The sequence below is a fragment of the Haemorhous mexicanus genome, chromosome 2 (genome assembly GCF_027477595.1).
Source record: "Haemorhous mexicanus isolate bHaeMex1 chromosome 2, bHaeMex1.pri, whole genome shotgun sequence".
Classification (NCBI taxonomy): domain Eukaryota; kingdom Metazoa; phylum Chordata; class Aves; order Passeriformes; family Fringillidae; genus Haemorhous; species Haemorhous mexicanus.
The window spans coordinates 98,259,091-98,284,135 of record NC_082342.1 but is presented as its reverse complement, the minus strand read 5'-3'; the positions used below and the strand labels follow the sequence as shown (position 1 = coordinate 98,284,135).

Genomic DNA, 25,045 nt, shown 5'->3' with positions numbered 1-25,045 from the left:
TGTCCATCACTGTTTTTTGTTGTCTTGGGCTCTGGGACAGGGAATGCCAGCTGTGGAGAGTGCTTGCCATCTTGTCTTTGTCTTGGCAGCCATGCAGAACAGAGCTGAGGTAACAAACACCTCTGTGTGTAAAGCACCTTCTCCTTTGGACACTTTTGTTGTTAATGCCATTGCTATTATTGTGCATTTCTTATTCCATGGCTGTTTGGTTTTGGTCAATTATCTCAACACATAGTCTCTTCCTTTGTTCCTCTCTCACTGGAACAGAGGCAGGGGGAAGAGGGCCAGATTATTTGGAGTTTAATTCCCACCTGGTTTTAAACCACCACAGTAGACCAGGGTATGTTACAGAAATGCAGCAGCTGTACTCTGCATTTCCAGAAGAGCTGTTATATCTGAAGGAAACCATCGCAATCCACAAGACGTATTTTCTCTCAATAACCTCATTCTACTTTGTTCTTTTTTCTTGGATAAATTTTATACTTTTTTGCAGGCTTAACAAGTCACTTAAGAATAGGTATTCACAATTTAAGTTGTATTTATTGTAGCAGCATGAATTTTAAAGCCAGCTATGGAAGTTTCAGATCTGATGTCCTCTGCAGCACAAACAACTTGTGATCAAACTCGATTATGATATTTAAGTCTTCCTGTGCAGGCCTTGAGGGGCCATTAGGTTATATCCATAAGCAATGGGGTGAGTGAAGACATGCTGTAAACTTAGCTGGGTTGGCTGTGCCTGCATGTTTGGTGAGGTGGTTTCATCTCAGCTAACCATAGCTATCTAAAAGTTCAATGACTAATGCATTTTAGCCTCTAGAGTTCCTCCAAAGTAATGAAGGGAGAGTTATTAATCCTTTCTTCAGGTAGTTCTGAAGTTTAACATAAAGCATAGTGAATCTGGTTAATGTGTATTTTAATAATGGAGGAGATAATGTGTAGCCTCATTATGTAGGTGTTGATTCCTACAATTGCAACTACTAATTCAAATTTTTTACAAAGAGTTAAGGCATTAACTTTGTACCAGGAAGTTTATGTCCAGACAGATATCATCCCCTCTCACCATGCCACACTTCATCTTCTTGCCAGTTAGGGCATTTTTAGAGCTTCTGTAGCATAAAACCCTGATGGACTCAACATTGTGTGCTCTGCTCACTTAACAAAAGCATTCAGCTTAATTTGAAAGACCCTTACGTTTAGTTGTATACAGTTTTGGTGTCAGTAATGACAAAACAATGTATTAAAAAAGGTGTGACATATTTCCATTAGAGAATAACTTTCCTCCATTTCCTGTAAAGGGACTCTAGAGAACTAGCTAGCATTTGCCCTCTCTCTTTTACAAGGCCAAGACCAATATATTTGATTGCTTACCTGCCTGAATACAATATGACCACTTTGGAATTTATTGGAAATTTTCAGAAAACATTTTAGGCATTATGGAACACAACACAGATGATTTTCCTGAAAACCAGGAAACGGGAAGACATTTGGACTTTAAGGTTACTCATTGCTCTCAAAGTGCTGTGTGACAGCTGTGGGGCAGATGCTTAGACAGCAAGGGAAGCCAGTGAGAGCAAAATATAGACATTTCATTTTTTCCCCTCTCTCTTCTCACAGATGGTTTGTTGATGATGGTAGAGAAAGAAGGAAGACACCAGCTGTTGGGTCATTGTTTTAGAAAGGGTAGAATTACAGGCTATTTAGAAGAGGGATTAAAGACAGAAGCCCACAATATCCTTGATGGTGAAGATGCTGAGGGGCAGGGATGTTGTTCATCAGTGCTTTATTTATAACCTATCCATTTTATCCCTTTTCATCATTATTGATCTTCACATTCCATATGAATATCAGCAATTATTAGATTAGATTAGGTGATTTTTTTGGCTCCTACACTCTCCCAGCACCAATCAACCCTGCCCCCCATTTGCCTCTTGGTTCCCAATCTGTTGAATCTCATGCATTAACAATGAGACTTGAGCACTTGCTCCTGCCTGACTTCTCTCCATTTGGCCCACTTTGTACTTATTTTTGCTGCAGGCTCTTCTTTGCCATGAACTGATGTATTAGAGGGCTATGTGTCAGATCAGGGAGAAAAGGCTGCAGGACTGTAAGGTATTGAGTCACCAAGGTACTTAGCACCCTGAGGTGTGCGGGGTATGTGCCTGTGCTGGAGGGCAGCGTGAGGCTGCTCCCTCACATGGCCTGATGCACCAGTCTGATTCCCCATCACATTATCAGCCATTATTCCTGTCTTATCCACAGACACTGACTAATACCAAGAGATATGCATCTCCCCAGTTTTTTTTCTCTTCAGCTTCACCTCTGCTTCCCTTCAGCAGCCTACTGAGCTCTACCAGATTACCAAATCCCACGCAGTTTCTTCAAACTTCAGGTCTGACTCCACACAGAAATGGAACTTAAATATTGAATGTCCCCGTTTCCTGCTCCATGGTTTCCACCCAAAACCTGGCCCTGGAGACTGGAGAGGACCAAGAGATCACGGTTCCTTGGCTGGCTGCATGCAATCTCATATAGCTCCTCAAATCCTCATCAAACTTCTTTTATCCATGCTCTCTCCTTTCTGAACTGCAGGAGTGAGGTGAGACCTGCAGAGAGTCTGTCTTTATCATCTTTCCCTTTAAAAACACGCCAGGAAGGAAAACAAAGAGTGAAAAATTAGTGTCTTTCACTGGTGTTCCTGGAAAAGTGAGACTGGAGGAAGCAGGGTAACTGTGGATGGTGTGTGTGTGTGTGTGTGTGTGTGTCTGTGTGTCTGTGTGTGCCACAGACAGCTCTGTCCTTCCATGCCAGTGATGGCTGCCCAGGGAGGGACCAGGAAAGAATTCCAACTCTTACACAGCAAATCCCTGGGGACCAGAATACAGGAAAATAAGCAGGACATGGTCAGTATAAGTTTCCCAGTAAAAATCTTGAAAATTTCATCTCAGCCTCAAGCTTCTTGATTCACTCTGAGGCTTGTTTTGTACTTACTGAAATCAAAAAAAAACCCAAAACAAAAACACAAACACCACAAGGGCTAGCAAAGTTGTGCAACTTTATTTACAAATAATGTAGCCAAAGTCTGGTTTCCCCAAACACAACAAGGAAAAACCCCCCGCTGTTCTTCTTGTGCCTTATTTATGCAGATGTACATAACCCCTGCTAACTATTTCTTCATCTGCTGTGTTTGCAATATATCCCAAGGAAACTGCTTGGTTTTATAGTTCAAAAAAGAGTAATATGTGTCTGTAGGGTGGTAGCTTTCATTGCTTCTGTCTTTCTCTATGGAGAGCTCAATTTGGTCTGACTATAACAGCCATAAAAAGACCAGTTCTCACCTCTTCCAGTGTAAAGCCATGGATCACATTAACCAACTTAGTGCTCTTTTGCACTAAAAAAATTAACCATCAACCATCTTCTACCCATTTTTTTAGACCCACTACACTCAGTCCTGCAACTTTAATCTCTATATTCTACTCCCAAAACAGCTTTTAATTGGCAATATTTATACCCATATAATTTTTACTTAGCTACCATTGCATAAATCACTTCCTGTTTGCAATCTGTCCTCATAATTTCTCTCCTCTTGCCATTTTCAGAATTGAGAGATATTATTACAGTTTATGCCCTCTTTTTTTTTTTTTTTTTTTTTTTGTCATCCCATAAGTAAATGGATTGAATAACTATCTAAGGCATGGAAGAGTCTTTGTAGCAGCACACTGGTGATACTTGGTAAATTTTAGTTAGCAATTACACATTGAAATTCTGAGTTCTATGGTTTAGTCTCATTTATTGTATGTTGTCTTGGTTGTGTTCTGGTGTAACATTTAATCAGAGTGTCATGTGGTATCAATGCTTAACAGAAGTCTGAAAGGCATTGTTTTGTCAACATAGTTACCTTTCTTAAAAAAATCAATTCATCAGAATTCTTAGCTCATAAAAGTACTATGCAGTTTGTTTAACTTAACCTGTTTTGCATAAAGTCCTGTTGACTGGCAGTAATTATGTTACCATTTTCTATTTCCTTATGGACACAGTCCCATATCAGCTGCTCCATTCTTTCACATGGAACCAAGGTCAAGTTAACTCATCTAGAGTTACGGTGGTCATCCTGTTTACGTTGTTGAGATATCAACAGGGCATTTGATTTTTCCAGGCCTCTTGGACTTCTCCAGTATGCCAAAGCTTTTTACCAATGCAGAGCAGTACAAATTGTTTTTAAAATCTTTCAATCAAGTTATGTGGACCTGCCAATATAAAAAAATTAATAGATGTTCTTTACCATCTGCTTTAGAAAATGTCAGAGTAGAAGATAGTTTGGCAATGCAGAAACTGCTCTTCTTTCTAAATGCAAAACAGAAATATTCAATGAATGCTTTTCTTTTCCCCAATTAGTGATGGAACTATGTCAGCACTAAGATTTCTATTGTGCTAAATAGTCTTTCAGAAATTCAGAATAAAATAAGGAAATATTCTTGTTGTCATTATCCCTACTTTTTCATAGACCTATTTAGTTTGCATACCAATATAGTGGATTTATTAATGTATGAAATTACAACCATTATCTATAATTGTCTTTTAAGTGTTCTATTAGCATGTATATACACACATGTATGTATATACGCTAATATATTGATGTACTGCTGTATGCAGTAATTATAAGACACATAATTATCAGCTCTGAATTCTGTGTGCATATCTTTAATCAGATCATTGCTGTGTACTTCTTGGCATGTGTTTTAAGTTGAATGAGAAATCAGTTTCACAAGTCAGAATAAGGATAATGCAGTATTATACCATGCTTTTCTCTGGGACAAGATTTCAATCTTTATGTTTTATAGGATCTAGGTCATTGTAGGGAATGTGGAACAAGAGCTTTAGCACATATCATTCCATTAGAAGCCCTTTTTTATAGAGGCAATGTTTCTTTCTTTATAGATATTTACTCTTGGTCACAAAGTTACACGGGGTGGAAATCATCTCACCTTACTTGATAACATAGATATCCACATCTAAGCCAGTGATTCCCCAGGGTGACCATGCCTCTGTCCATAGAGAAAAACAGACATTTTAGAGCTCAATGAACCTGACCTATTTTAGATGCCTACATTAGGATGGTATGAATCATGCCTTATAGTGTTTTTTCTTTCTCCATTTTTCCCCCCACAGACAATAAAAGGAGCCCGTGGTGATACGTCCTGATCCACTTCTTTTGCCGAGAAGACTTCTACATCTGGACATCCATGCAGCATTTCTCTTTTCTAACCGAGATAAAAAAAAGAAAAATGTTTGTTATATAATCATGAGAAAAAGAAGCAAGTGACCCTCTAAATCTTCAAGACACAAAAATTATTTTAAACAAATTATTTTCTATACCAGCTTTGGAGTTGATCACTGAAGTGCCTCAAGGTTCAAGACCTCAGTCCTACTTATGTAAATCAACTTTTAGATGAAGTCTTCTGAACAGCCTTTCACCATGGTTACTCTTCTCTCCTATTCTACCATTTCCATCAGAGACATGCATGTGTAACAGGGCAACATTGTGTGGCCTAAGAAGTGGAAGTTAAATGAATTGTAAGAGCAGAAACAAAAGGATAACAACAGAAAAAAAGAGGATAGAATAAATATTCTGACTTTTTTAAATTTACCTTCAACTTTAGACTGAGTTGCTACAAATCATCCAAATCTGACTACACAAATATTATAACTACAGAGATTCTCAGTATTTTATATCTTTAGTGACAGCAGAATCATAGTTATTTAACAGATGACTTTATACTGACCCATGGGTATTAAAAAAGAAATCTTCAGGGAAACACAGTTCCCTATTTTGGCAAGGATATTGTGCAATTAAGGAAAGAGCTATATTTTATTATTTTTGGCACAGAGGCCATTTCTTTGGTAATGACTACTTGTTCCTTTTTATCATTCTCATCCATGCTACATTGCAGCAACCACAGCCACAGGTGCCTACGCTGGATAAACACCTGTCCAATCTACTCAAAAAGGAAAGGAAATCAAAGTGTAGCATATTTATTGATTTTCTGTACACAAAAAGTGATAAATTATGGAGAAATGGAAAAAAAAAATTTAGCATGATTAAGAGGAGAGAGAGTAGAGGAGGATAGTCATGATCCTTTAGAAACAGCTTTTGCAGAAGACAGTCAGCAGATAAATCTGAATATGTTTTTTTTCAGATATAAAACTTGTTCACTAACAGTGGGTCTACTGAGGTAGCAGTTTGCAGGTACAGGTTTGTTCTTCCACATTCCACATTGCAAAGCAGCAAATAAAATGTGATTGTGTGGGACCCTATAAACTTATTCATCTGCCCAAAGGGGTAGTATGTTTCTGAAGTTCCAAAGAATATTTTCTGCTGCTCTCTTGCCCTAAGTTATACTTTCTGAAATTATTTTCCTTACCTTGCTTGATTATATTAAAAGCTTTACAGAATTCAATAAAATTCCTGTTGTGTGATATATTAAAAATCCTCATATATAAAGATTTCCCTACTTCTGCCCCAAGAGGGCAGGCACTTGGTTCACAAATGTGCATTCACTTCACAACTTGTGGGGCATCCCTGACTCTAGTCTTTCTGGTCAGATGGAGGAGCTTACCATCACTCTTTTACTTACTTCTCAAATTTTCTCAGTGTTTCTGTTTACTTTGCTGTGAAAGAATCTGCAGAGTTTCTTTCTACAGATAAAGTGATTTTCATGAGGCAGATTTCTCCAATCAAGCATACAGCTTTTGAATATTATTGAGGCACAGTCTAAAATCGCCCCTCATGGTCGAGAATAAGGCATCCTTTCAAAATCTCCAAAAACAGGGGAAGCATTGATATGTGGGTATGCTCAGTCTTTTGAACAGACAACAATAATCATAGCTTTATTATTTTCTATATTTGCCCTTAATGAAAAAAATAGCATTAAATAGTCTAGTCTTTCTAAAAATGTGACTTTCTTGGACTTACTCATCATGTCATTCTAGTGTTAGTAAGTTTCCCATAGTGATCATCTGCTGTATCATAGGAAAATGCCACCTTCTCTGAGGTACAGCCTGAAGTGAGAATAATCTTATCTGTCACATTAATGCTAGAATCATAGAATTACCTAATGACCTAAACAAAATTAACTAATTTCAAATATTTAGTCTCATCAATAAATTCTTGTGTGTTGCCAACTCATATATGCCAACCAGGATTTTAGTTCTTGCATACAACCCATTCACAATAAACCTGATCATTTTTTTCTGGAGATTTCTGTCTACAGAAATGGTTACCAAATGAGAATGGTGACTCTACAGATGAAAATGGATGAGTATATTTCACCAAGCCAAGATAAACCCTTATGAAATGTTCCTTTCTTACAGTTGTGGGGCAATTTCTCCTTTTAAGGTTCTTGAAGGTTAATATTCCCAAACCTTTTGAAATGTCATCACTACCGAGCTTCACCTTTTCATGAATTAGTTCTTAGTCAGTTCCCTTCTCAGCTTCAGCTGGGCATCTGACTCTAAAGGTATGCAAGTAGCCCCAGGAGCCTCTCAGTGGTCTTCAGTGCTTCTTGTCTGATGATCAATAGTCCTTTAAAAACAGAGCTCATTTCCAAAGTTGTGATGAAATGAGACAAAATCATAGAAAATACTCCACTACTTTCTGTACTGGAGTATTCACAGTGAGCAAGAATGGAAAAAACCAGTAGGGTAAGGCAATAAACCATGGAATCTCCCAAGAATGCAAAGCAGCAATGTTGTAACAGCTGTGTAGGCATAGCAATTCCATGTGTGTGGACATGACTATTCCAAACAGAAATTGCATCACCAAAGATAATGAAACACCCTGGACATACTGCTCCCTGTTTCAGAGACTTGTCATAGGCACATAGATGTCCAGCAAATTTCAGTTGCATGTAGAATTTAGGTCTCTTTTATAAGCTTTGTGCTATGTGGAGAGGACTGCTGAAAGGCCAAACTGGAAACACAGCCAAGTGCTGGGTACTTTACCATAAGTTTAGTTTAGCAAGATCTGCCCTGTCTTCTTAGGCTGGGTCTGACCTTGGAAAATTCCCCTCAGTCCAAAATTAAAAAGCACCTTATCTTGACTATGTTCTTCTGACAGGAGAGCTGGCACTTGTTGGTTTCTCTAAGGTTAAAAAAAAAAAGTAGTTAATTTTTTCAGCAGTAAAGTCCAAATCAATAGAGTCATCTTCTGTGTGTGCCTGTGCAAAACCAATGTGTTACCTGTGTGTTATATGTTATCAGGTGTTAAATATGTTCTTCAATGTGCTCACTGTTGCCTTAGAAATTGATTAGCAGCCAAGGTATAGATAGAACAATAATCTGTCTGGTGGTGTCTTTATGCATCACCAGACTAGTCTTAAATGACATAAAATGCGGTATAAAATAAGATAGATGTGAGTTTAAACAGACAAAAAGGTTGATGTAACAAGTAACCTTGGTAGCCATACAAATGGCCAGCAAGGTGCTTTGTCTTGCACCCTTTTTATACCAGTAGCACTCCAAGGTGAAACCCACTCATTGTTGCACAGAAGTGGTACAGCGCACAGCTTATTTGGCCCTTTTGCACGTGTTTTTGTTCATGTTACACAGGCAAAGCCTTTTGTTGCCCCTACAGGATGCCCTTGTCTTAAGAGAGCTTTCTGGAAAGGCCATTCTGACAAATCTTTCCTGACATGGATTTGTCTCTACTTTTTTTTATCAGAGCAAACTTTCACGTGTACATATTTATGACAGAGTAAGCAGGATTTTTCCCATTTACTTTGAATCCATTAATGACAGGTTGAAAATGAAAAATGCCCTCCTGTACCAAAAAGGTGCATATCAGGGACAGACACTGCAATAACTATGCTGGCTTCAGAGCTAATTAAATTTACCTTAGTGTATCTTTCCCCCATAGCCAAACCCACAGGTGCCAACCCCATCAGTCATTGCCTCACTCACCTTCCTGACCTATCTTTAAAACTAGAAAAAAGAGCTGATCAGCTCCTCTCCATTTCAGTTTTGTGCTTCCCAGCCTGAAGATCTTTTTATCTCCTAGCTTCTGGCATGATGCCTTCCAGTCGCTGGTCAGATTCAGCAGTGGCAGCTGCTAGCAGAAAATCCTCCTATTCAAGAGATGACCTTATGTGCTCCAAACAGGGCTTTCTCATTCTGACTCAGTCCCTTCTCCTTGTTCAACATGCCTGCACTAACACCATGATGCAGATAGATAGGTTGCAAGTGTTCTGGAGCAAAAGGTATTATTTAAAAGGTAAGAGATTTTGCATTTTAAATTCAGAGGGATGGTGAGGCAGTCTTTTTCACTAAAAGAAATCAACAGAATTTCACACATAGCATCCAGATTTTATTTTTAAATCAATGCCGCCGTATCATCCTGATTTCCTTCTTAAAGATCCACTGTAAAATCCTGTAATGCCTTGTGAATACTGTTAGTTATTCACTCCCATGCAAATCTCTTATTTTCCAATGCAAATATTGCATAAGGGTAGCACAGTACTCTTAAACACACGAACAAGACATAAACCAATTTCATTCAGATTATGATTGTGTCATAAATAAGGCTCTGTATCCACTCAGTTCAAATCGGCCTCCTTAAGCAGGCTTGCACTTGTTAAATCCTGTCTGTGACCTCAGGCAGCCTGTTCTAAATGCAAGACTCTTGCATGTGTGAAGAGAGGAGCTTGGAAAATAACACTGAACTGAGTTAAGGGGAAATCTATTTGGATTCTTTACATCTATGACCGGACTGCCTTTGTAAATAACGCTTATTTACATATGTTTTAAGAACTGTTGGGTTTGCATATGGAAAAGACAATCACAAGAATATGAAAAACTCATTCAGGTTTGGGTGATCCACAGCCACAAAACCCCCCCTGGGTTCTTGTCCCTGATATTTTACAGAAAATATAGCCAGTGCATGCCTACTAAATTTACTACATTTATTCCATCCTTTTTTCCCCCACACCATTCTTTTTTGTTTTCTGCTCATCATATTGGTTTGAGTACTGAGTAGGTTTGACATATGCAATTCACTGTGTGCACTGTGTATGTCTGAAATTACTACTATTACTGAGGGACAAGCCAGGAACTTTAGGAGCTTTCCAGCAGCACAAAATGTGGCAAAGTAAAAAAGGTTGCATACAGGAAAGTGACTGTTTTCAAACAAACATTTTGTGATACTTTTCCTCACTAAAGCATACTTGTCAGGTAACAGTTTTTCTAGATGTTAACCTGGGCTTAATCCTCTTTGAAATGGTTTTTTTTTTTTCTGCTAGCCGTTTAATTTTACAACATAGGGCTTTTTCCTACTTTAGGCTTGGCTTAGGGGCCCCAGGAAGGTGCCATAGCTAGAAGTCTCTTGTGGTTGTGCTGATACAATTAAGGGACTTGACTCATGCTCACACAGGACTCTGACTCAGGAGCTAGAATGGCTTACGCTTGTGTGGCTGTAATATTTCCTGCTCATAGTAATCTATTTTGGTCTAGCTTTCTCCCTCTTTTTGAGTTTACTCATTCTACTGCAAGATGGGCTAGGCTCTTTGGGAAGCAGCCATAATAACCCCAAAGATTTTAGGCTTGTCAAAATAAGCCAGCACTGATATGTTCTTCTTTATTTCATGGCCATCAACAGCTTCATTCACGATTTAGTCTCCCTGCAGTAAAGGTGGGGATGGAGAACTGCATCTGGGAATTGCTCTCTCTTGCCCAATGTTGGTCATATTTAAGTGACCATTTTAAGACATTAGCTTGTGGACATGCATCCTTTTCAAGGGTTGCCCATGGTATCTGAAATTAGCTGTAGATGGCTAACACAACCATCGTTGTTATATTGTGTTAACTGAGCCAGTTTTACCCAAGAAAGATTAAAAGAGGTAATAGGGGGAAAGAGGGAGGTGTCTGTCCTGAGAGGATATCTAGAATATTAAAACATTATCAGAGTATGCTGCTGTTTCCAAATAGACCCTTATAAACCTGAGCTCAGCCAAAAAATCACCTCGCAGCTAGGAGCCAGGTGGATCAAATACAAGTCCATGTGTTACCATGTTGGTCCAAAACCTGACAGTTTATGTTCACCTGTACTAAAAGTTTATGCTGAGCTCCCTGACTCTGCTGCAAGGTGGCTGAGGATCACTCACTGTGGTGAATGGCTGTTTGCCTGAGGCAGCTGTAACCTTGGTGAGGGAGAAAATGGGGTAGAGAAGCAGATAGCTGCAGGTGACAATCTCTTTAGATGCTAGGATTCATTCGTCATCTTTATAGATTTTCAATAGCGAGAACAGGATCAAATGGACATCATGTGACTCTGTAGAGATCCTAACTCACACTGCACAGTTAGTGTGGAAGATCCACCCTCTGCTTTCAATGGAGAGTGGAACTTGTATGTAGCACATAGTTATACTGATGAAAATAAACCAGTTTGAATTATCTTTGCCTAAAGGCTGAAACCCACTGAGAAACTGAGATTTTTGTTTTTTTCCTGAATTTAATAAATATACAGTTTGGTTCTAAGTGTAACTTTAGACAAGTCAGAATGGATTTCTGCAGTCTAGAATTAAGAATAAATTAGCAACTCAGGTAATACTTCTTATTGGAAGAGGTTATCTGTTGTCATCTTATTGCAGGGGTTCCATGCTGTTGTCTCCTTATCACAAAAGTTTTACACCTTCTTGATGTTTTCTCATGGGCAGCTCCTCAGAGCACTGACTCTTTCTTCTTCACAAAGTAGCCAACTGACTCCAATTCCCTTCTCAACCAGCCAGCCCACTCTTTTATAGCACTCTTCTTCTCATTGGTTACAGCTGTGGCCTGTTAAAGTCAGGCCTGTTCTAATCTTTGATAATTGGCCCAACTGCAACTCCTTAGGGGTAACATTACTTTCTGCACTATCCTTATTTTCTTATGTTCTATCCCCCTACAGTTATATATGAGCAGGATGGATTAAATTGACAGGGAAGATGAACTAGATGACAGCCTCTAGAAAATGTTAATCATAATTTTGTTCTATGTCTTATTTTTCATAAATTTACTAAGAAATAGACTTTTTACAAGACTGTTCTTCTTCTGAGAGCATTGAAACCTTCTCAGGAAGAGTCTGTAAAGCTACTGGCCCTGAAGAAGACAGTGAAGGCAAGAAAATAAATGTGATCACTGTCTCAAGGCGAGTCTTTTGTCCAGGTCCCCACACAGACCATTTGCCAATGAAACGCCCAAGACAAAACCTCAGGCTCTTTAATGGTAATTTAATCCTTAGAAAAGAGTTAAGAAAAAGGCTCTTTTTTTCATGAACAACAGCAATCCAACTGCATAAGGGTGCCTTAAAGTAGAGTGACACCAGTAAACCTGTGTTGATTCATGCTGGAACAATTCAGCATGTAGTGCCCCCAGGATCTGCTGCACCTCTCTGTGGATGTCACCATGCCCAAAGCAAAACCAGTGTGTTTGCTTCCCAGTCACACCAGCCCACAGTCCAGCACTTTAGGTTTAACTGGGATTGATGGCCATTTAAGCCAGTCTGCCAAGCTTGAGTCAGTGGCAGCTGAAGAGCAGACCTGGTCTCTGTTCTCCCAAGTTTACAAAGGGGTTTTCCAGTTTCTTCTAGAAGAGAAGAGCAGCCAGGAGGAGCTATAAACTGTTCTAGGTTGTCCCAACTGTGCTCTTTTTAAAGTACAGCTTTTATTTTGTTTGCATTTTCAGCTGCTACCCCTTACCTTCCCCAGGTGATCCTGTGTAAGCACTGTTGCTGCTCTTGGCGGTGGTGCAGCCGTACCCAAGGCAGAAGGGGGGTCTGTACTGTAAATGCACGGCGAGCCCCATGGCAGGGAAGAACAATGCATTTGATTCCATGTTGTCAGAAGGCTAATTTATTATTTTATGATACTATATTATATTAAAGAATACTATACTAAAGAATACAGAAAAGATACTTTCTGAATGCTAAAAAGATAATTATGAAAACTCATGACTCTTTCTAGAGTCCCGACACAGCTTGGCGCTAACTGGCCAATGCGTCAAAACAACTCACACCAGAGTCCAATCAAACAATCACCTTGGGTAAACAATCTCCAAACATTCCACATGAGCACAACACAGGAGAAGCAAATGAGATAAGAACTGTTTTTCTTTTCTCTGAGGCCTCTCGCTGCCTTTCAGCTTCCCAGGAGAAAAACCCTGGGCGAAGGAATCCTGTTCAGAGAATGTGAATGCCACAGGTCTGCTGCTCTGCTCCCAGTGTAACCATAGCAGTGAGAAGCTGTGCATCTGAGACTCAGCACAAGGTATCCTAATATCTTCTTCCCTAGGAGTCGGGGGGGGGGTATCAGCTGAAGTACAAGCCTCATGTCCATTACACAGTATGTTTTGACTGAGAAGCACTCTGAAAACACTAGGTTTTGGTAGGCCATCTGTAATTACTGTGTTGCCTAAATAGCGGCCACCCCTGAACTGCTGTATTTAACATCTTTCAGGAGTTTTGTCCCTTCTTCAAGTTGAAGATTGAGTGCTCTCACCAAGTCCCCTAGATAGGAACATCATATATTTTCTTCTCTTCACATTTAGGAAAGGGGAAAGTTTTTAGCCAGATGTTGCTTAACAGAAATCAGAAATCTTCTCTAAAATGATCAAGTAGGTTTCAATTAATGAATTCATTTCAATTCAGTTCAATGGATTGGCAGCCTAGGAAGATAAACAAAAGACTCTTCTTGCAAATGTTCTATTACCTGCTGGAGAAAGGCTCACTGATGCATCAAAGCTCAATTCCTCACATGATTACAGAAGGTCCTGTTACCACATCAAAGGCATAAGGTATCAAAAACAGTTTAATTCAGTTTGAAAAGTCTGGTCACTGATGGAGCTAGTTCTTCCACCTTGTCCATGGTCTGTCTCTGTCCCTGTCATGCTGGCACACAAGGTGACATGGATCAGTTTTCTGATGCTGATTTTACCAAACATAAAGTTTCTGTTTTGCAGGGATGTGAAAGCATTGTCAGGACAAAATCACCACATAAGCAGTGCAATCTTACATCACTTCCCCTACACAATAACTGATTAGTGATTCCATGTTCAAAGAAATCTGATTTGCCTGTGGCTAAAAGTTATTTTCAAAACTTTTTAAGAAAAGACTTGGTGGAGTCAATTTGCTTTTTATAACTCCTATAGTTTATAATATAATAGTTATAGAACTTACAGAGTTTTCCAAAAGTTGGTAGAATTCTATATATTCTACGTTTTGGAGTATTTATTATATTTTCCCATATTTTTCCAACTATTTTTAATGATAGTTTTCCAAATACTGTACTTTCTGTGAAGGAGGTATGATTTAAGTCAGATGGGCCCATGGTACTAATTTTTGGACTGCACAGCAAAAGCAAAATGGCATTCAGGCTGACTTTTATGCATGTGTACTGGCTTTATGCTCATTGTCAGAAATTAGCTGATACAATTAACAATTAAACTACACTCAGATCTGAGTGTTAAACTATGCTCAAATCAATACTGAGCTTCTAATTATACTGGTAATTCCTCTGTCTAGCATATCTGTTGCCAGGAGAGCATTCTTTAGCACTGACAGATCAGAATTTCATGATAGGAATAGCCAAGTTAGGAGTCAGGCTAATTGTTTTGGCTCTGAATAACTGTAATAAAGTTTAAAAAATTGTGAATTATTCAAAACAATGCTTTATCCATCTTGCACCAAGTTCTCTCTCCTGAAAACCAGTGCTCGTATGTTGTAGCAGCTATTGACATAGGTTTTCTCTTGCCTAATATGATGCTGAATTTTTCATTGGTAAATAACAGTGTGCCTGGATCACTGATGGTATAATGGGGAATTACATTTCAAAATTACTTTAAAATTAATTATTTCCTTTACTCTTTCAATCATTTAATAACTAAGCACAAATCTTCAAGTGATCATTTGTATTTCATTGTCCTTCCTTTTCCGTACTAGGTAAGAAATAATTAGAAATATATCTTCTTTGTGGATCCTTTCATTTTAAAATAATACCTATTATTATGTATGTAATCAGAAGTAGAGTGGTATAATTTTAAATATCTAAAATTAAAATGGAATTATATCTCATAGCTAAGATAAATTAGTAAAATGAAAAGACTTTTTTTGGAAAATATTTCCTTAAAATTACTCTAAGATAAAAAACCTCTATTAATTTTGCCCTGCATTTTATTCTGTATCTTATATTAGAAATTTATCTTTACAGTCTTAGGTTATTTTTGCTTTATTGACAGAAATGTTGCAATTAAATGTAGAAAACAAGTCGTAACTTTATTTGTGTGTCTCATAAATATATTCTAATATATAACACAAATAAAAATCTTTTTGACTGGCAAATCTAGGAGTAGTTTTAATTTCACATTTATGGAATGGAAACATTTTCTTGAAAATATATTCTAGTTTCAAAATGAATGCAGAATGATTTTTTGTATAATTAGCATACATACTTGCAAAGGTTCAGATAAAATTATAATTCAGTCAAGATGAAAAACTACTTAAAATGCACAAAAAGGGACCCACAATTAGAGACTGGAAGGTAGTTATGCACAATAGTGGGAATACATAATTCAAAATGTCACTCAGCACTCGACTTTGGAATAATATTAGTTGTACACTGATTCTCCTGTTTGGCAACTCAGAACATACTTTGGCTCAAAACAGGAAAATAAAAGGTAATTCCCATAGTTCACACGCTTCACATTCAGTGATGGTGAAAAATGGAATATTTTCTGGCTGGTTTAGGAGACATCCTTATCAAATTAAATAAGGTTGCTGCCTTTCACCTAATTATGACTCAAAAAACATAATTCACCTAGGCACGAAATTCAGTGCAGATTTCTTAAAGTCCTCAACATATCTGTCCTAATGTTTCAGCTCATTGGGTAATGCAGCTTAACATGGGCTAGTTTGAAACACAGGAAAAAAACTAAAAAGCAAGGGGGGGTGGGGGAAAGCAGAGGAAGAAAGTTAAACAAATATATTATAGAGATTTTAAATCTTTTCAGGAGTCAAAAAAACCCCATGCAGTTAAATTATTAATATCTTGGAGTTTCATTCAGATATTTCCTTAAAACTTTCAGAGGAGTGTTGAGAAGGAAAAAAAGCACAGGGTAGAATAGCAGGAAAATATAGCAGAAAGGACAGTATAAGTGGTTATAGAAAACTGGCAGATAGTGACAGAATAGTCAATGGACAAGAGCAAATGTCACCATAAAAGAAATCAGTATGAAGGCCCTGAAGCATGGAGAAAGCTGTCTGCACACTAAACAAAACTGTTTACTTAGTTTTGATTTATAGACACTGCATCATGAATTTCAGTTGGTGCATGAGACATTTCTCTTCAATCCAGACCTTGCTAGTAAATGAAAATATCTGATTTTCAAGCAACCCTTCAGAGAGAGAGTATTAGGCAACAAATGATTGATGAGTATCTATAGTGTTATTAAAATTAATCTAATCTAATATACTCCCTAAGTCTAATAGTCATTGAGTCAGTTTTTGCACTTTAAAAAGCTGGGGAAAAAACCTGCAAGGACCAAAACACATTTTTTAAGGCAAATTAAAACATTAAAAAATTTTAAATTTTGTGCTCTGTGCTTTGCCTCATCTTTTCAAGTAGCAGCATGGTTGCTTATTTTTGGATGGTTGGTGAGCTGTCTGACCATGAGCCTTCCTGGATGCTATGAGACATTGAAAATGCCTTGAATCCCAACTTGTATCATCCAGCACTAACATTTCAGAGCTATCTAGTTTCTTGCAGCCATTCCATATTAAATTGCACTGCAGCCACTGATATTGTTGTTCAAGGAGCAGTTCTGGCCAGAGCTGGTGCTTCCTCAGTTTGTTCTTTGTGTCTTTTATCCTTAACTACCCACAGAGGTAAGCTCTGGGGTTTTGTGTTATCCAGACTGACTGCCCAGAAAAAGTTGTCTGTTTATAGACTGAAGTTGCATTGTGCATATGAGAACAAGGTAAAATTTAATAAATTAGCAAGGTAATATCAACACATGCAGTTAATGGCTGAGAGAGGGATTGTGCAGAAGCAGCTGTCTCCATTTTTGCACATCTGTGAAAAGATGAGAATACAGAGAGTGCCGGTGCATGTTTCGGACATTTAACATGTAGGACATACCTCGCAGACCTTCAGAAAAATATGAAACAAATCCCATCATATAGAAAGTGCCTTTTCAGCTGACTGTCGGATGTGGTCAGGCCCCCTGGGACATGGGGAGATGTTCACTGCAGAGCACATGTACTTCAACATATTTTACTTTACAGCTGCTTAGCATCACCTTACTTTGAGATGCCATTTCTGTGGCAGAACCAACCATGTGAGTATTCCTCATTCACTGCAGTGCAAAGCCACTTAAACTAATTTAAGCCAGCTTTTCACTGGAGCAAATGAAGTGTCTTTATGTAGCCAGTTCTAACATAGCTCTATACCAACCTCCAATAAAACTTTTAAACTACTGAAAGTGGCAACTTTTAAAATCACTCTGTTGAAATTCTGTTCTGGTTACCCAGTCTACAAATGATCACTTCCTTCAGGTCACGGCAGAAGTCTAATTCCAGCAAGGTCTTAGCAATGGCTAAATGTAGAGAATTTATCTTTTTAGCAATTCCACCTTTATTCTTAGTAATACCTGAGACAGCATTTGGAAACCACATTGACTTTTATTTAGGTGGCTTCTAAAGCCATATTATCTCATTTGGTCAGCTCTTTGATTTATTGGTTTGTTTTCAATACTGATTATAGGATGCAGTAGGCCTTGGTGTAAGCATGTGGCAAAGGAGTTTCCTGACTGGGGATACAAGAAGCAGGAGTGTTTAGAAAATAAAGAAAACAAATGAAAGGACCAGCATAAAGCTGCTATTTTGAGTTGCTGTCAGAAAATAAAATGCAGAACTTCACCTACCATGAAAATTTAATAGAATGAATATTAATGTTATGAAGAAAAGTAGGGTGGATTTGCATTATGTATTTGACTCGTCCCTGGAGTGAAGAGGCTGACACAGGCTTGTAACTGCATTAGCTATAGCCAAATTTTAATTGGAGATGATTGATTGTTGAGCTTTCTGTTAATTAATCTCTTATTCTGCATTTTCCTACAAAACGTCCTTTCAAAATAAGTTTTTAAATTTACCCATGAAAAATACACTCATGAATTTCACTTACAAAAGATGCCTTGTAATAGCAATCCTGGAAAAAGAAAAGAATGCATAACAAATAAAATACTACTGGATTTGAGCTCACCGAGGCTTCCATGAAAAGCAAAACTTTAAAATCTAAGCTAGTTACTTGTTTATTTAAATCTAAGCTAGTTACTCACCATTTCAAGAAGCCCTCTCCTCAGAAGCTCATAGGAACCTGGTCCTTGTAATACAGAGGTAAGCTCTCACAAATCCATTTCAATAACAGAAAGATAATAAATAAAAATTTTAAAAATTATGCCTGAAAACCTCTCCCCCATCTAATTGCAACCAAACTATTTCATTTGTGCTTTTATTTCTCCCCTTTGTCTTGGATTTAAAACTAAATACATATTCAATCACAAAATAAAATTTCATCATTGGCTCCGTATGGAGTTGTGCACTGTGTGTGATTCCTCATCCTGGCAAAGGTCAGATTGGCAATATGAATGATTAAAATAACTTGCCCAGGATAAGGATGGATACTTGTCTCCTAATGCAAAATAGCTTCTTTCAAAATAACTCTATTTTTTTATTTTCAGTTTTATATACCATGAAGGAACCTTCTACATACAGTGACATAAAGAAAGGGAGGAATTCTTCTCTAGTCAATACAGTGAAAACAAAACCAGATGTTCTATGTCTAATCGGGTGTCATGCCATCACTCTCCAGCTGCTCCACAAATAGCACCTTTGAAGCATCTTGTCAGTGACAATCTAATGCAAATTTCAGCATTTTTACTTCACAGTGCAAAATAGATCATGATTCACAGAAAACCAGAAGGAAAACAAGGCTGTTAAAATGATTTACCTGTTTTGGGGTGGCACACTGTTCCATTCAGACTGAGATTTAGGGGGGAATTAATCTAAACACTGAAGTCATCCCAACTCTGGAGGACTAAGCCAAATAGTTTCTCTGCACTCCATCAGTGTATGTCCAGGAAAAGAGATAGACACCCCAGACAGTGATCACCTCATTTTCACACAGGTGTCAGAGGTAGTGTGATAAATTGCTTCCTAAGGTACCTTTCTCTTTTCACTGACTACAGGGGAAGCACAGACTAGACATATTATTTTATAAACTAAAATCAGATGAGATTAAACTCAACAAACTTCATGGGAGGTGCAGAGAGCAGGATCAGGAAAAGATGAACAGAGGACAATGAACAGATAGTTGTTCAATATTTCTTTTTAGACTCACCTCTCAATGTCTGCCCTATCCATTATTTACTGCTCTCCATCCAAATGCAGCGCTGAATAGAGAATCACTCATTTTCTCATGGGCTTTCCCATAGTACTCTCATTGTAGTGCTCTAGTTCTCCACAAATATTAATGAATTTATCTTCCTGACATCCTGCTGGGGTTGTTATTTTTCTCTTGCATGTCGTAGTGAAGACACTAAAAAAAAGGAAAAAAAGTCCTTTAATGCTGTTTCCCCCATGTAATGTGCCTTTCAGCTGGATTTTTCAGAGAACTTGGTGACTTCAGGGTTTCATAAAGGCAAAGTACAGTTCCTGTTCACTTCTGCTGAAATTATTTGCCATTAGCAATCACCTGAGTACTCTCCAGGTGTTTTAATATGGATACCCAGAGAAAAGTAAGAAGAAAGCAGGGACCCAAATTTTGAGTTCTTTGCCATATTCATGACACACTTTCCAAGATTTGCAAGCAGATTTGGACATTTTTCACTGTTCAGCTGTTCACTGTTCAGCTTTGACTCATTCCCTGTCTGAATGTTCTTCCTGTATTTCCCCTTCTGGCTGCAAGATTTGTAGATTTTTGGGCTGTGAACAGTTGCACTCAATGATCTTAGAGGCCTTTTCCAACCTTTATGGTTCTGTAATTCTATGTTTCATATATCCTCACACATGAACAGTCACAATCCAAGCCACATCCCAGGCCCCCAGCCAATGTGAGCAGGCCCTGTGCCCAGGCAGAGCAGAGCGGGTGTGCAGGGCTGGGACAGAAAGGGCCATCAACAAGTTAAATAAAAGTGCACATAAATTGAACGTGAGCACTGGACCCCTGACCATGGACATTGCTGTCTCTTCTTTCTCTGAAAGAAGTTCCCAGGTGAACAGGGGTAATTACCTCTTGGATGTCCAGGCCATGGCAGAGATGGCAGGACAACGTGCACCATGGCATGGACACCCATCCTGCTGGAGGAGCTCTGCCTGGCAGTGTGGGAAGAGTATCTCAGTGCCACTTGGTTTCAGCAGCAGGAGCTGATCCTTGATCCTCTTGTTTAGCCCAAACTCCTCCAGGGCCGTGCAGTGAGGGCCACAGGACAGAACCACCTGCAGAAGGGTGTGACTGTCCTCTTGCCACAGCCTTGCTCCGTGGTGTCATACGTGCGTTGAAGAGTACAATAACATTTGGTGAAAACACTGGTGGTAGCGTTGTGGCTGAGATGGGCTTGAGGCACAACAACAGCAGAGTTTGCAGGAGAAAATTCAATTTTTTATTAATTGTGGAGTAATGAAAATTACATTTTTAATCACCTGGCTCTAAATCATGCTTGTATTTCAAAACCAGGGTGGGGTTCTTTTGGTGTTGAACAGCCCCAACCCCTGAAAAATAATGAAAGAAAGCCTTTTTTGTTTATGAAAGGATTGCTGCCAGAAAAATGTTTTTGCCAGTGCTGCGATCTGTCCAACTGTGTGGCAGGGATACACCAACTGGATATGCTAAAGAGTAAGCTTTATTATTTCAGTGAATTTAAATTACTCTATCAAAAGAAAACAGACTGTTCCTCTTAGGAAAAAAATGTTACAGGAAAAACTTAGAATGAAAGTCATCAATACTGTGGTCTGATTTTAATTTAATCAAAGTTAAACCATGATAAGCACAAATAGTAAATTAAGATAAGAACAAACAATTTTTATAAAATCAGCATAAGTCCTGGCTTGTACCTTGATATAAAAATAAGAAGTGAATAGGATAGTTAGTATTGCCAAGCTACTAGATTTCCAAAGTTGAATATGAGATTAATCAGAGTCCATTAATCTTAATTTTCTATCTGACCAAATATAAAGAAATTTTACTTTTTCAACCTCATTGATAATTTTTACCATTAGCATTTCTTAGTTTGCTGAAAACACTTATGTATTAGTACATTCCTGCTTTAACAGGAATAGTTTCTGTATGAAACTGTGCAAAATATAGATTTGACATTGCACTGCTTCTGTCTTCCCAAGTCCTTCTTTATCTTCATGTCCATTAGCTGACTGTTTGCAATATGGATTTATTTCAGTCTGTTTCTTACACCATCAAGGTCTTTAAATGAAGTTCTGCCCCTGTACATGAAAAGACTTCTTAATTTGCAGTTTCATATTATATGAAGATTAACAGTGGAAGGTTATTAGCAGTGCAAGGTTATTAAGAGCGTGTATAATGTTATTTGAACGATAGCACAATCCCATGGAATCCCATTTCAGTATAACTTTATTAGCGACAGAAGTATTCTCTGCTTTTTCCTAGAAGGACCAATAATAAATTACTGCAAATCAGTATGCATGTTAATCTCCTTTTCAGCTAGCAGTTGACAATTTTGTGGTCTATTAGAGGCCGTGGTTGCTCAGAGCAAGTGTTGAGAAGTGAATGTACTTTACCATTGGCAAAGCTAATAATATTAATATTATTTTAAAGAATTTTCTTTCTGGTTTACTTAAAATAATTTCAGATACATTGAGAAATTTTTGGGTCTAAGCCTAGAATTCAGTATACTAATTTCCTAAACTCTGATGAGGTCCAGATCTTGTAATGTCTCACTTGAGCATAATCCAGGAGGGAGAACAGGGGAGGCACAGAAGTTATATCACTAATTTGGTTTGTAGGGTGGTAGAGCGGATCATTCCTGGCTCTAAATGGGGCTTGCAATTAGGCACTCTGAGATTTGCTCCCAATTCTCAGCAGAATGTCTTTGCCCCTGAGCTCAGCTGATACCAGGGGTAGCTCAGGAGTGTTTTTCCCTGCCTTGCCACAGGCACCCAACAGGGACAGCAACCAGAGCAGAGCTGTGCCTGGCAAACCCTTTCAAGATTGCTCACAACACCTGCGCTGATGGTTCCACCTCCAAACCACATAGCAGGTGTAGACATCTTAAACTGCCTTGACTGCTTATAAAGTAATCATAAAGGTCTAAGCTCTTAATCAGCATCTGAGCTGAAAACACCACAGACTTAGAAAGAGTCTGCTAATGCATCAAGAGCATACACCTACACATACCAAGCAAAACTCTTCTTGTCCAAGCCAAGGTAATACTTTCCCTGTAAAGTTTCAAAATCTCAGTTGTTCTCAGTTCTTATTCCTGTGAGACTTTCTCATAAATTTCTTGCAAAATCAACCTAGGTGCAAAAAGAAGCACTTTATAAATACTTGTTCTACTTTTCCACTAGAAAAATAAAAGAATGATTTTCTGTTGAAGGATAGATGTATTATAATTTTGTAACCAAAATTTCCTCAACCCTAGGAGCTTTGTTTTACCAGAACTTGGTTTGCTTAAATTCCCTGCTGCAGCATATCCTGTGGGATGCTCACATAGATGAGCCCCTGGCTGCTTTTAGTACTTTTTAATCTTCATATTGTCGAGCCCTACTCAGACAAGGGCTGTAGTGCAGTTCCAGGCTTCATTTTCTCTGGTGACAAAACCAATTTATTAAATTTCAGTCCTTTCTCACCCCAGCTCTTCATTCCCTCCTTGTGCCACAATCTATCACCTCCTTAGTTGTGCCCTTGTTGCAGGACAATGTGTGTTCAGTGCCATGCGCTAAATTCGATTAGTGAAACAATCTGTGTTGAAAAGACACTTTTTTTTCCTTTCTGAAGCATTTTTCTTAGCTTAGAACATTTTGTTGATCCTATTGAGTAAAATCTTACCAAGCACTCCACTGGCGGAGCTGAGGAGATAAATATCAGTAAGGGAATGGAAGTAAGCAGCTTGAGGGGAAAATATTGTCAGAAGGAAAAGTGTTCATGGACCTCCGTCCTTAGACACTGGAGAACCAGGAACACCTGTTTTCCATGATATGGAAACCCTGCAGTGCAAAAAATCCTTGAAAACAAATTTAGTCATGACTATGAAATCCACAAATATCAAGAGCTCCTAAAGTCTAATGAGTACTTTGGAATTTTTATCCAGAACAAAAAGTTGTTATTCGAAAGTTGTTTCCTAATTTTATTGTCTATTCAGCACTCTGCCTGGGTCCTGAATTTGCAGATTTGTAAGAGCTGACTTTTCAGTTCCCATTTGAAAAGCTATTTTTTCTGATTCAGAAGAAGGTTCTTCACCCTCATCACTCACAATGTTTTTGTTGCATGGCTTCTTTTTAGCCAAGAGTGTGAGGTAATCTGACATGGGACGGACAAGGTCTTGAACACATGCCTGTGACATTTGTGAAACACACGGAACTTCTGTGCATAGTGCAAAGCAACAGCCAAAAGTCCATGGCTGAGATCCCACCAAGTAATGAAAACCCTGGAGACAGGTCTCTCACCTTTAGGCTTCAGGAATAGGTATGTAGGGCACCCCTACCCCAGCTCAGTGGGGCCAGCAGGGCAGGGCTGTAGGGAGCTGCGCTCTGACAACACCAGGGCAGGAGCTGACAGTCCCAGGGGCCTGACATGGGGTCCTGGGCAGGGCAGGGGAGCCCTGGGTGTGGGCAGGGAGGGGAGCTTCTCTGTGCCTTTGGGTCAGGTCAAGGAGTCATGGGGTGAGGGAGGATAATGTCATCTAATAAATCTGCCAGAATGCATTTGCCATGGGTTTGGTGAGAAATTTCAGTGAAAAATCCTAGCAGATTTCACAGTTTGCTGAATGCAATTTGTTGTAATATTGATCTAGAAATAAAGCATACTCTATGCCTCCAAGCCACTGAAAAGCAATCATAAAATTACTGCAACCAATAAACATACCACAATGGAAATAGAAATGTAAAATAAATTTTTAAGGCCTGGTCTTGCCTCCGGAGAGGAGGGACGTTTGCTCTATTGTTATAAAAATCACAGAAAACATTTTGGACAAAAGCTATTGCAAATATATTTTCATTCAATCCTGACTGATCCTGCTTCCTTCCTCCTCCCACTGTATTCCTGATTTTGAAAAGCAGGGTTTGATATGTGGGTCTCTCATTCTTCACCTTTCCCTTTCATCTCATGGGTGTCTTTGGGTTAGTGTCCAAGGGGAAGATAAATATTTTGCCCCTTCCTGCCTTATTTAATGAATAGGTAAAGCAGTTAAAAAAATAATGCAGGTAGAGAGCCAACCAGTTGTTTGGGGTTTTTTCCCTACCTTGAAGTAAAAGTTTGGTGTTCCTACTGGAAGGTTTTCTGCAGGACAGAAGTGGCATTCGGGGCAGGGGCCGGGCGGGTTTCGGAAGGGCAGCACTGGGTGCTGGGGCAGGCGAGCCCAGCCCGGTGCCAGCGCCCTTCCCCGCCCAGCCCACCCTCGGCTCGGCCACTGTGGGGCCAAGGAGGCTGAGAGCCAGAGACATCCACTGGCCATGTTACATCAGCTTGTGCCTAACACACGTGTCCACCTACAAACCTCTGAATGGGAGGGCTTTGTCCGGAGAAGCGCCCGGATGTGGGAAGGACCTGTCGTACCTGTTACACAGCTGCTGGCTTTATTCTGCTTTCTGCCGAGTTTCCTTCATTTCAATTCTTCCAGCAAAGAAAACCTACTCTCACTTTTCTCCATTGTAAACCATACTGAATGTTGTTTGGAAGTGGTTATGAGAAGTAGCATTTGTTCTAAGATATAGGGTTTAGCATTTAATTTTGAATTTGAGAGAGAATGGGTCCTTGGCAATTCTCTCACTGCTACTTTTGGACAG

At 38.9% G+C, this 25,045-nt stretch overlaps 1 long non-coding RNA gene across 9 annotated transcripts; it reads right to left on the bottom strand.

Moving 5' to 3' along the window:
• Positions 1 to 3,035: 3,035 nt before the first annotated feature.
• Positions 3,036 to 24,724, bottom strand: LOC132323904 (uncharacterized). Of its 9 annotated transcripts, none has more exons than XR_009485463.1 (5): positions 24,502 to 24,724; positions 20,304 to 20,627; positions 19,413 to 19,610; positions 18,352 to 18,416; positions 3,036 to 13,909 (listed from the first exon to the last, which is right to left on the bottom strand). It is a non-coding gene; the product is annotated as an uncharacterized LOC132323904 (long non-coding RNA). The 9 variants fall into 9 exon arrangements; XR_009485457.1 differs by lacking the exon at positions 20,304 to 20,627 and having other exon boundaries at positions 3,036 to 5,546; positions 7,999 to 13,909; XR_009485462.1 differs by lacking the exon at positions 20,304 to 20,627 and having other exon boundaries at positions 3,036 to 5,258; positions 7,999 to 13,909.
• Positions 24,725 to 25,045: the final 321 nt, after the last annotated feature.